Source organism: Mustela nivalis (assembly GCF_964662115.1).
Source record: "Mustela nivalis genome assembly, chromosome: 4".
Lineage (NCBI taxonomy): Eukaryota > Metazoa > Chordata > Mammalia > Carnivora > Mustelidae > Mustela > Mustela nivalis.
This window is the reverse complement of record NC_139023.1, coordinates 121,111,000-121,120,298: the sequence shown is the minus strand read 5'-3', so window position 1 is coordinate 121,120,298 and position 9,299 is coordinate 121,111,000. Positions and strand designations below refer to the sequence as shown.

The 9,299-nt window shown below is 47.6% G+C and overlaps 1 pseudogene across 1 annotated transcript; it reads right to left on the bottom strand.

The window, feature by feature from the left end:
• Nucleotides 1–7,625: 7,625 nt before the first annotated feature.
• On the bottom strand, nt 7,626–8,651 carry LOC309863800 (vesicle transport through interaction with t-SNAREs homolog 1B pseudogene; annotated as a pseudogene). Its single transcript has one exon. The product of its transcript is annotated as a vesicle transport through interaction with t-SNAREs homolog 1B pseudogene (transcript).
• Between the last annotated feature and the right edge of the window lie 648 nt (nt 8,652–9,299).

Here is a 9,299-nt window from a genome sequence, read left to right as displayed (position 1 = left end):
GCCGAGAGTTGCTCTCGAAGCTGCGCAGCAGAAATGTCCAAACACGCCACTGGAGAGGCGGTGGCTCCCCGAGATCAGCGGGCGTCCGGGCGAGTTTGGCTGTCCTTTCGCTCCCAGAGTCGTGGACTCCGTCTCAGTCTCTTCTCTCTTTACTTTTCCTCGCCTCTCAATGATCTCTACTTCTCATCTCCGCGGGAGAAATAAGCAAAGCAAAACCCAGACCGGCCCCAGAGTTTGCAACAAAGTTAAGAGTCACCGAATCTCCACTTCGATGTTGGAGTAGGGGGACTGGCTCGCTTTCTCTGGGGTGGCTCAAAGGACTCCAGGTTCCGCCGGACGCTCTCCTCTAATCTTATTTGACTGCCCTGTTCTTTCGCCGCGAGGCTGATTCGCACTCGGCGCTCGCTGCTCGTGGGGAGAGAGCGCATCCAGCCCGCAGGAGGATCTCGCCTCTGGGCGGGCTTCCTCCGCTGGCTCTGCCCGGGGCTGGGGCGCCAGAAAGGGCAGTGCCACCAATCCCCGCCGTTCCCGAATTCGGCGCGCCAACCCGCCTTCCCCTCTGGGCCACGGGGCACTAGAGTTGCAATATTGAAAAGAAAAAAGGGTGAGGGGGAAAAAAAAGAAAGAAAGAAAGACAGAAAAACAAAGACTTAAGTGTGAAAAGTCTGATGGCTTCGGCTACGGCTCCGTTCGTCTGTCCACTTCTGCAAACGGGCCTGGCGACCCCCGCCCCACCCCCGCAGCACCCTCTCTTCTTCTCACTCTCCGCCTTTGCCTCTCCTCTCTCGCATTTTCTTCGCGGCTTTACAGGCTCGTTCTTCTAAGTCCTGTCCTCTGGCCAAGCTGACCCTCTCCGGCTCTTCCACTCCCTCTCTCTCCTCTCCTCCCTCCGGGCCTGACAGTTCAGATGAAGCTCTCAAAGGTAATAAAACATTTGCATCACTCCCTACCCCTCTTTAGCTGGGGGGACGAAAAGGAGGGGGAAAGGGGGGTCCAAAATGAGAACTTTGAGAGACGTCACTCGGAGGAGGCCGGGGGGGGCGGGGCCGAGGAGCGGGGTGCAGGCAGGGGGCGTAACCACTGTCTCCAATTGCGCGCAGTCTCGGGACTCGCGTCGCCTCTGGGGCACGCCCACTCCGGAGCGCCGCACCCTCTGATTGGCTGAGGAGGGCGAGCCGTAGGGCCTCGCCCGCTAGGTTCCCGCCTCCTCCCTCATCCATCCCTTCTGTGGGTGGGGTCAGGGGGTGGGGCCTGGCGAGTGGTGCGGTTCCGCCTTGGGGCCGGTGGACGCCTCAATTAATTGTGTTAAATAAAATGGAAAAGTGGAGGGGGGAGCAGAGACGGAGAGGGTATTACTTTTTAAAGAGAAGAATAATGAAAACCCAGACCTTTTATGGAAAAGCAGTTCATATTCTTCCCTCGCCTCCCCGCTCGCCTGCTCGCGTCACCCTATCCACCCCTCTTTCGCCTACCAGCTCGAGACGCCTCACCTCGAACAGTCTGGTCCCTTGTAAAATGGAGCTAATGGAGCGGGCAGCCGGCGCAGCCCCGGCCTAGCTCCTTCTTTTGAAGGGATTAATTAAAGGCCATCTGGGCTCTCCCAGAATTGTGTAAATTAATTTGTTGCTCCTTAAGCCTATAGATGCCCTTAATCCCCTAGTAGGCCCAAGGATCGCCCTCTTCCATTTTTGCCACCTCCCTCTTTCCCTCTCTGTTCGTTCTTCGTTACTTTTCTTTTCATTCCTAGGTTTCTCCGCAATGTTACCATTTATAGGATTACTCGGAGAACAGAATCAGCTTAATGGGAATAGATTTGTTTTTCAGGTGATGTTTAGACCTGAGAGGAGTGAACTCTTCCTTTTCCCCCCCTAACTTTTCTTTCCTTTGATTATTGTCGTTATTTGTTATGCGTTTACACTGGAGCAGAACCACCAAAAGGAAAATCTATATAAAGAAGTATCTGGGTACCCCTCTCCCCCCTTATACTGTAAGTTTTTGAAAACGGTCTCCAAAACTCTGGCCCCTTCCCCTGAACACCAGAGTTGTTTTGAAAGATGGAGATGTTCAGGTTTCTGGGCTGTGTTGATGGAATGTCTAAGATTTAGGAGTTGGAGAGGCATTTCCTTTATTCCCTTTCTATCTCCCAATCCTGCTTCCTTGTAGAAGGAGCTTGAAATTGCTAGCAGGGTTGAGCTGTGCAAATGAGGAGGAAGACCTTTGCACAGTTTTGAGATTTCAGCATGTTGAAGTAACACACCAGTGAGGGGTACTCACTAGAGCAATTTGGATGAGATCATTAAGTCCAAACTTAATTCTTAGAAATAAATCGCTCAAGAATAAAGTCTGGGCGGCTCCATCCTGACTGCGAGTGCAAAAGCACTCATACGGGTCCAAGTACCAAAAGCCAGGAGGGCTTATTCTGTTTTGATAGCCCTCATTTCTAGCTTTGGTCTTTTTAAGGTGTCAGCTAGAGCTTGAGTTTGTTTGTTTGTTTGTTTGTTTGTTTGTTTTAATGTCTTTGTTTACCCTTTGCCACTTTTATCATTCATTTCTGAGATAAAAGTAATTTTGTTTTTATTTGGTCCCCCTCTTCCCTCTCCAGCTTCCTGCATTAACTTCAAGACTGGGTTAAATCAATCCCTTCTCAGACATTAGACTCTGACCGGAAGGAAGGTGATTTCCTGCCTCCACGTGAATTATGCTGAGTCCGGGCGAGAAGAGAGTTCATGCGGGGACCATCTGCATTTTCCTATGAGGGAGGATGCTCTGCTAGGCTATGGGTCTAAACCCCAGCGCCCTGCCATCATACAAAAGACTGGGACAGAAGGAGGAGGTGGGGAGCCCAGCCAGGCAGAGTTGCTGGGGCCCCTCTGCCTCTTGCTTCGTTACAAACTAAACTTTTCCCTACGTCGCAGACTCCCAGTTGACAGTGGCACACAATCTACTTCCTGAACCCCGCTCCTGGGCCACCAGCGACCTCCTCACATTCCCCCTGTACACCGCATTCTCAAGACTAGGTAGGAATGGGGCGGTGGGGGGAGGAGGCCAGTGATCCCCAAAGCTTCCAGTTTCCAAAAACGATCCCCCTTTCATTTCATGCAAATATTGTGACCCGAGAAAGAATTGGATATTCTCCTTTTGTTAATTTAGTATCTGATATGGGGTGAAGTGAAGTAAAGAGACAGAGAAATATGAGAGAGACATTCAACTCCATCCAGTCAACTCTGGCTTAACTGACATTGGTAAACAGTTGCAAAGCTGGGTGCAAGCATCTCCATCGTTTGCTTTTATTTATCATTCACATCGATGAATTAAAATAGCAGCATTTTTTTCTTGTGACAATAAAACAATTCTAGGGTCTGTGTACCTAGATCCCGGGGGTGAACCATGGGTGCCCGAAACCCGCGTGGGGCAGCTTGTATTCCAGATACACACTGCGATGCGCTGAAGGAAGGTGGGTGCTTCCTGCCTGCCTGGTGCTTGATGTCATCGATCTGCTCCGTTAGTCTCCAGCTGGGAGCGGGAAGAGCCAGGGACGTCTTGAGGGGGTGGGGGGTGGTCTCCTCCTGTCACTCGAAGGGAGAGATGGCCCTACCCCCGCAGAACTTTAACCACCTTAGGGGCAGAGTCTCGGAAGAACAAATCCCGATGCTGACCAGGGAGGCCCGTTTCTGGTCGGGGCTGTCCTGCACGCGGCTTACAGACGCCCTAGAGAGTCTGGACTTTCCCTTAGGAATCCCCAGGACCAGCACGTTTTTCTGCCCATGACCTAATAAAGTCGGACTTTGCTAAGTCCGACTAAGAGTATACTCTAGGGTAGAACGTGTAACACGTGGTTGCGACACCCCCCTCGCATCTCTGCAATAATATATATTTGGGGGAGGGGGCTGTGTTTGAAAGCGAACAATTTGCATTTTAATTGAAAAAAAAAAGAAAGAGTGTTGGCAAATTCTGAGGTTGGAAAAAAAAAAAAAGCTAAAATGATAGGGATGAGAAAAGCTACACGCGTCCTTTGACTTTCTCGAGCCTGTGAACAACCGAAGTAGTTTTCAAGTTTACTGTTGTGAGCCTGCTGCTACTGTTAACACAGCCTGCGCGATCCCCTTGACCACCTCATCCGCCTTCTAACCCTTGACTCAGAAACGCCTGTCCCGTTTGGATACTTCTGCTTTAAGTTGAAGGAACGGCCACTAAATTCAGGGTAAGTCGCAGAAGGAATGCAAATGAAAGCTCAGATAAATGTACTTAAATGTAGCAGTTGGGGGTGAATGGTAACTATTCTTCCCCAAATATATGAACGTCCAATGTCGGGATACTCAGTTGTAGCCACGAGAAGTCTGTTCTGCATTCGTAAAAGGCGGGGAACACGGGCGGGGGGGGGGGGTTCGGGTATGAAGGGAATTAGGTATGTGTTTCAGGCTAAAAACCTCTCTGAAATATGTTTGCTTGACTTGCCTTGAAGACTTCTTTAATGATTCCACTTCGCCAGCGAGTGGGGCCTGCGCGGGCTGAACCCGGAGGCTGGCTGGGTTTACGTTAGTGTTGTAAGAGGGGTCGAGCCGGCACAAGGGAGAAAGAAGAAATGTCCACAAGCTTGAAACAACTCAGTCTCCGAGAAGGAGAGCAGAGGAAAGGGGATGCTTTTCTGTCTGTCCGTCTCTTTGCCTCCTGCAAATGCTGTGAAGGGGAACTGGATCCGTGGCTGCTTCTGCCGATCAGCAATTAAGGAGATGGATTTGGGAAGTACTGGAGTAGAAAGAGGTCAACAAAGGTCCCGTGACCAAGAGTGTTGTAGGGTCTTGTGGTCTGCGATCTCCCAAGGAGGCCAACAAAATATGTGAGGGAAGCGACTGGTGTAGACGTAGAATCCTTTACGGAAAAGGTCTCGAACCCCAAGCCAGGACATCCCTCAGGGATCCTCCAAGTAACAGCAGGGCCCTCCTGCTGCACAGTCTCAGGGTAGGTACTGAGCTCTCCCAGGGGATACGCATTCCGGAGGGAGGGTTCGGAAATGTCCCAGAAGATGGAGAACACTGAAATTTCAAAATGCCTGCAATATCAAAGCCCAAATTCTGGAACAAGAGTAAATGCAAGAAAACGCTAAATACCTTGCTGGAGAGAAAACTGGTCTTGAACTTCAGCAAAGCACGTAGACGTACGTATATACAGTCCTCTCCCCTCCAGAATTTTCTGCGGAGACCCGTTTGCTTCCAGGAAAACCCCTTGCTTGCAAGTATATTCTGGAAAACGGGCTCCGGCGTGGAAATCCTGCGCTTGAAGGAACGTCTGTGGGTTACTACCATTTCCTTACGGAATAAAGTGCTAGTCCGGTTTGATCCACCAGATTATACAGTGTCTGGTGTGAACGGCCGTGAAAAACTTACACCTGTGTCCACCCAACATAATTTAGGTCATTTTAAACTAGTCTGTAATTAGTTCTTCTTTGTGTCCTGCTTAGAGTTGTTGCTTCTGACGTGGGTGTGCGTGCGTGTGTCGGAATGGGTCCTTCCGGTGCCTCACACGTGCGGCTCCTTACTCTTCGTTGAGAAAAAGTTGTTTCATCCGCGTCGCTGCTGGGTTTTCAAGCCTCTGGGTCCTTCAGAAGTCCTTTTGAAAAAAAAAAAAAAAAAATCCTGAGCAGTTACCGCCCTCTTGTGGAAAAAAACTTCTCAGCGTTTCATTCTGTCGAGGGAAAAACGAGCCTCCCGGGTTGTCCAAGGGCGGTGCAGGATTCCTTACCTCGATGAGGCGGCCGCCTTTGTTTCACGGCAGCGTTCGATTGTTAACATTTAGTTTTATCTGACACGCCAAATTAGTAGAATGAAGTGTGGATCTGACAGCTCTTGTTTCCTCAAATAACAAAAGCTCTCTAAAGTGAGCATTTACGATTTTAAATCTTTCTTCCTCGCCTACCCTTCCTGAGGCTCCCTTATTTGACTTAATGGTGCAGAAATAAATTTGTTTTTATTTGAATCATTTTCGGCTTCTACTTTTCTTCCCTGGTTATCAAAACAATGCTATGCTCAATACACACCACTTGGAAAGTAGAGACAACTACAGAAACACCAAGAGTGGCCCATAATCCCTTCTGTAGGGGCAATGCTCCCCATGTTTGGCATAGGTGCTTGCAGTCTTTTTCTCCAGGTTTTATACTATGCTTTGTTGTAATGGTTGAGAGCACATTAGATGTATAATATTGTACTCTTAAGCCCATTTTAATAACTTGCTTTATTCACTTACTAAAGAGGGTGCAGCTCAGCACTGAAATCTCCCAGACTTTGCCTTCCCTGGGCTGAAAAGGGCCCTGAAGACCTGGGTGTCAGAGGACCTGGGTCCTGGTGATCTTGCATGGAGGCAGTGTGCTTCAGTGCCTGACTTTTCCCCTCACCATTAACCCCTTCAGATCCTCAGACACTTTGTCACTAGTTCTTAGAATTTTATGACATCATAATAATAACAGCTAACACTGCATGTCTACGATTCTGAGTATAGTATAAATTCAACAGCAACTCTGAATCTCTGAATTAGGTACTATAGTTGCCCCCATTATAAGGATGGGAAAAGATGATGAAAATTAAAGCAAGAAAAATTAAGTAACTCATTTAAGATTACACAGTAACTAATTGAGGAAGATGGGGCTTACACTGCCCTTCTGAAAACAGAAAATTTTTTTCTAAAAGATTTTATTTATTTGTCAGAGAGAGAGAAAGAGAGAGCACAGAAGCAGAGGGAGCTGTAGGCAGAGGGTGAAGCAGTTTCCCCACTGAGCAAAGAGCCTGATGCGGGACTCAGTCCCAGGACCCTGAGATCGTGACCTGAGCTCAAATGCAGACACTTAACTGCCTGGACCACAGTCTCTCAACTGAAAAAAATTTTAAATGCATATGAAAGCAGTCTGAATATTATAAATTGACAAACAGATATTGGTTTGTTCCATCATTTAAAAAACCCCACAATTCACATTTTCTTAGATAAGAAAAACATTTAAAAATATTTGAAAAATTCCAGGGGCGCCTGGGTAGCTCAGTGGGTTAAAGCCTCTGCCTTCAGTTCAGGTCATGATCTCAGGGTCCTGGGATTGAGCCCCGCATGGGCTCTCTGCTCAGGGGGGAGCCTGCTTCCCTTCCTCTCTCTCTGCCTGCCTCTCTGCCTACTTGTGATCTCTGTCTGTCAAATAAATAAAATCTTGAAAAAAATATTTGGAAAATTCTTGAATTTTTAAAAAATTATTCAAGTGCAAATTTAATTCCTGAAAATAATATTAGTTCTTAGTTTACACACAAGACAAATATTTGTTTCAAAATAATTTTTATTTTACTTATTTTTAAAAAAATTAATAGATTTTATTTTTAGATCATGTTAGGCATTTTTAATTACTTTTTAACTTTAATTTTTCTTTTAACATACAGACACCTCAGCTTCATGTCTTCATTCCCTGATCATGGATTTGCTAAACAGATGGTATAGATTATAACTTTAAAAAGCCATTCAAGGGTGCCTGGGTGACTCAGTGGGTTAAGCCTCTGCCTTTGGCTCAGGCCATGATCTCAGGGTCCTGGGATCGAGCCCAGCATCGGGCTCTCTGCTCAGTGGGAAGCCTTCTCCCCCCCCCCTTTTTTTTTAATTTAAAGACGTCATAAACAGCATTTATTACGTTGGTATATCATACTGGTCTTGTTGCTGTTCCTTCACAGTTATGCAGTTTTTTGTCTTCCCTCCCACCTCCCACGGTCTGGCTACACAGGGCATCCTCAAACCATTACCTCAGAGGAGCACTATGCTTATTCCTCATCTTTAACACCATTCATTCACAGGGTCAAAGTTCTGGTCCACAAACCCTTCCCTCTAGGAAATTCAGTGCTTGTGAAAGAATTTGTAGTACTCCAGGCCCTCTAGGATGGCCAGCTCCAGTATGATGACGATGGAAAGTAGCAGCTTGTTGGCTGTCACTTTTCTGGACATTGAACAGAGAATCTTTCGACTTTTGCTCAAGTTTTCACTTGTGTTTACCAGCCTATTCTTAGTACGTTCCAACTGTTCACGTTGTTCCCCCAGCTCTTCTATGATTTCTGAGCCAATCTGGTCAGTCTCTGTGGCAATCCGATGAGAACGCTCAACGCTCTGTGTGGCCCGGTTCAGGCTGTCTATGCCTTGTAGAAGCAATGCCTTTTGAGACTGTAACCGGTTCATGTGCTCATTCTCTACAGCATATGAGCCATATTTCATGTCTCCTCGGCCCCCAGGTGTGGCTGTCAAAGGGGTGCTTCTCACTTCCCGATGGAGTTTGGCAAGGTCCTTCCAGTAGGTTCGGAGTTTAGACATCATAGGGTTACGGAAAGAGAGGGGTGCATAATGTAGTTCCTCTTCCATCTCTGCCAGCGTTTCATTTGCTTCTTGTTGCTTTTCATCAAAATCTCTGATCAGCTTCTTCTTTTCTGTCCCGGCCATCCCCAGGAGCCGCTCCAGCACCCCTCGCAGGTCTTCTTGGAGACCGCGGAAGATCTCGTGAAGTTTCTCGAAATGCTCTGAGGAGGCGGCAGAGGTGGCCATGGCACAGGCTGCGCTCCAGCACTGGCCACCAAGATTTGGGGCACTGGGCCTGCTCCTATCTGGGCGGTCAGCCGCCCAACCCCGCAGACATCACGGCAACCGCCTCCATCGCTGCCGAGGACGGGACGCTTCCTGGCCCCCTCTCTTTCTCTAGGCCAGCCTCTCTGCCTGCTTGTGATCTCTGTCTGTCAAATAAATAAATAAATCTTAAAAAAAAAAAAAAAGCGCCATTCAAAGCCCAAGTAGACTTCAAAACAAATCAGTCATCCTGGCCATCTTACCCTGCAGAATTGCCAAGGATGTAGGCTATCACTTTGGTCACCAAGAGAATCTCCAATTACTTGGGTTACTTCGGGTATCATGGAGAAATGAGCAAATCCAAGTGGTACTAAAGTTATTTTACATCAGCACAGCACAGCTATCACCCAACCAGAAGTGATACTCTATCATGGAATTCAGCAACTCTATCAAGTTCTGGTTCATGCCCTACACCCTCCTAGCTGTGATCCTAGGTAAGTTCATCACTTTTTATATAAAACTGGCACTCTTGAAGAGATGCTGGGTCTAGTACATTATCTCCCCTAGGATTATCTTGTAAAGGTGATCTTGTGGTGATTGCTGCCCTTATGTCTATAGGGTTGAAGTTTCCTGAAACAAAGTTTGATCTTAATTATTAATGGAAAAGCTGAAAGGAAGGAAGGAGGAGGGAAGGAGATAATTCAAGGCAGGTCTTATATAATTAGAAAAGA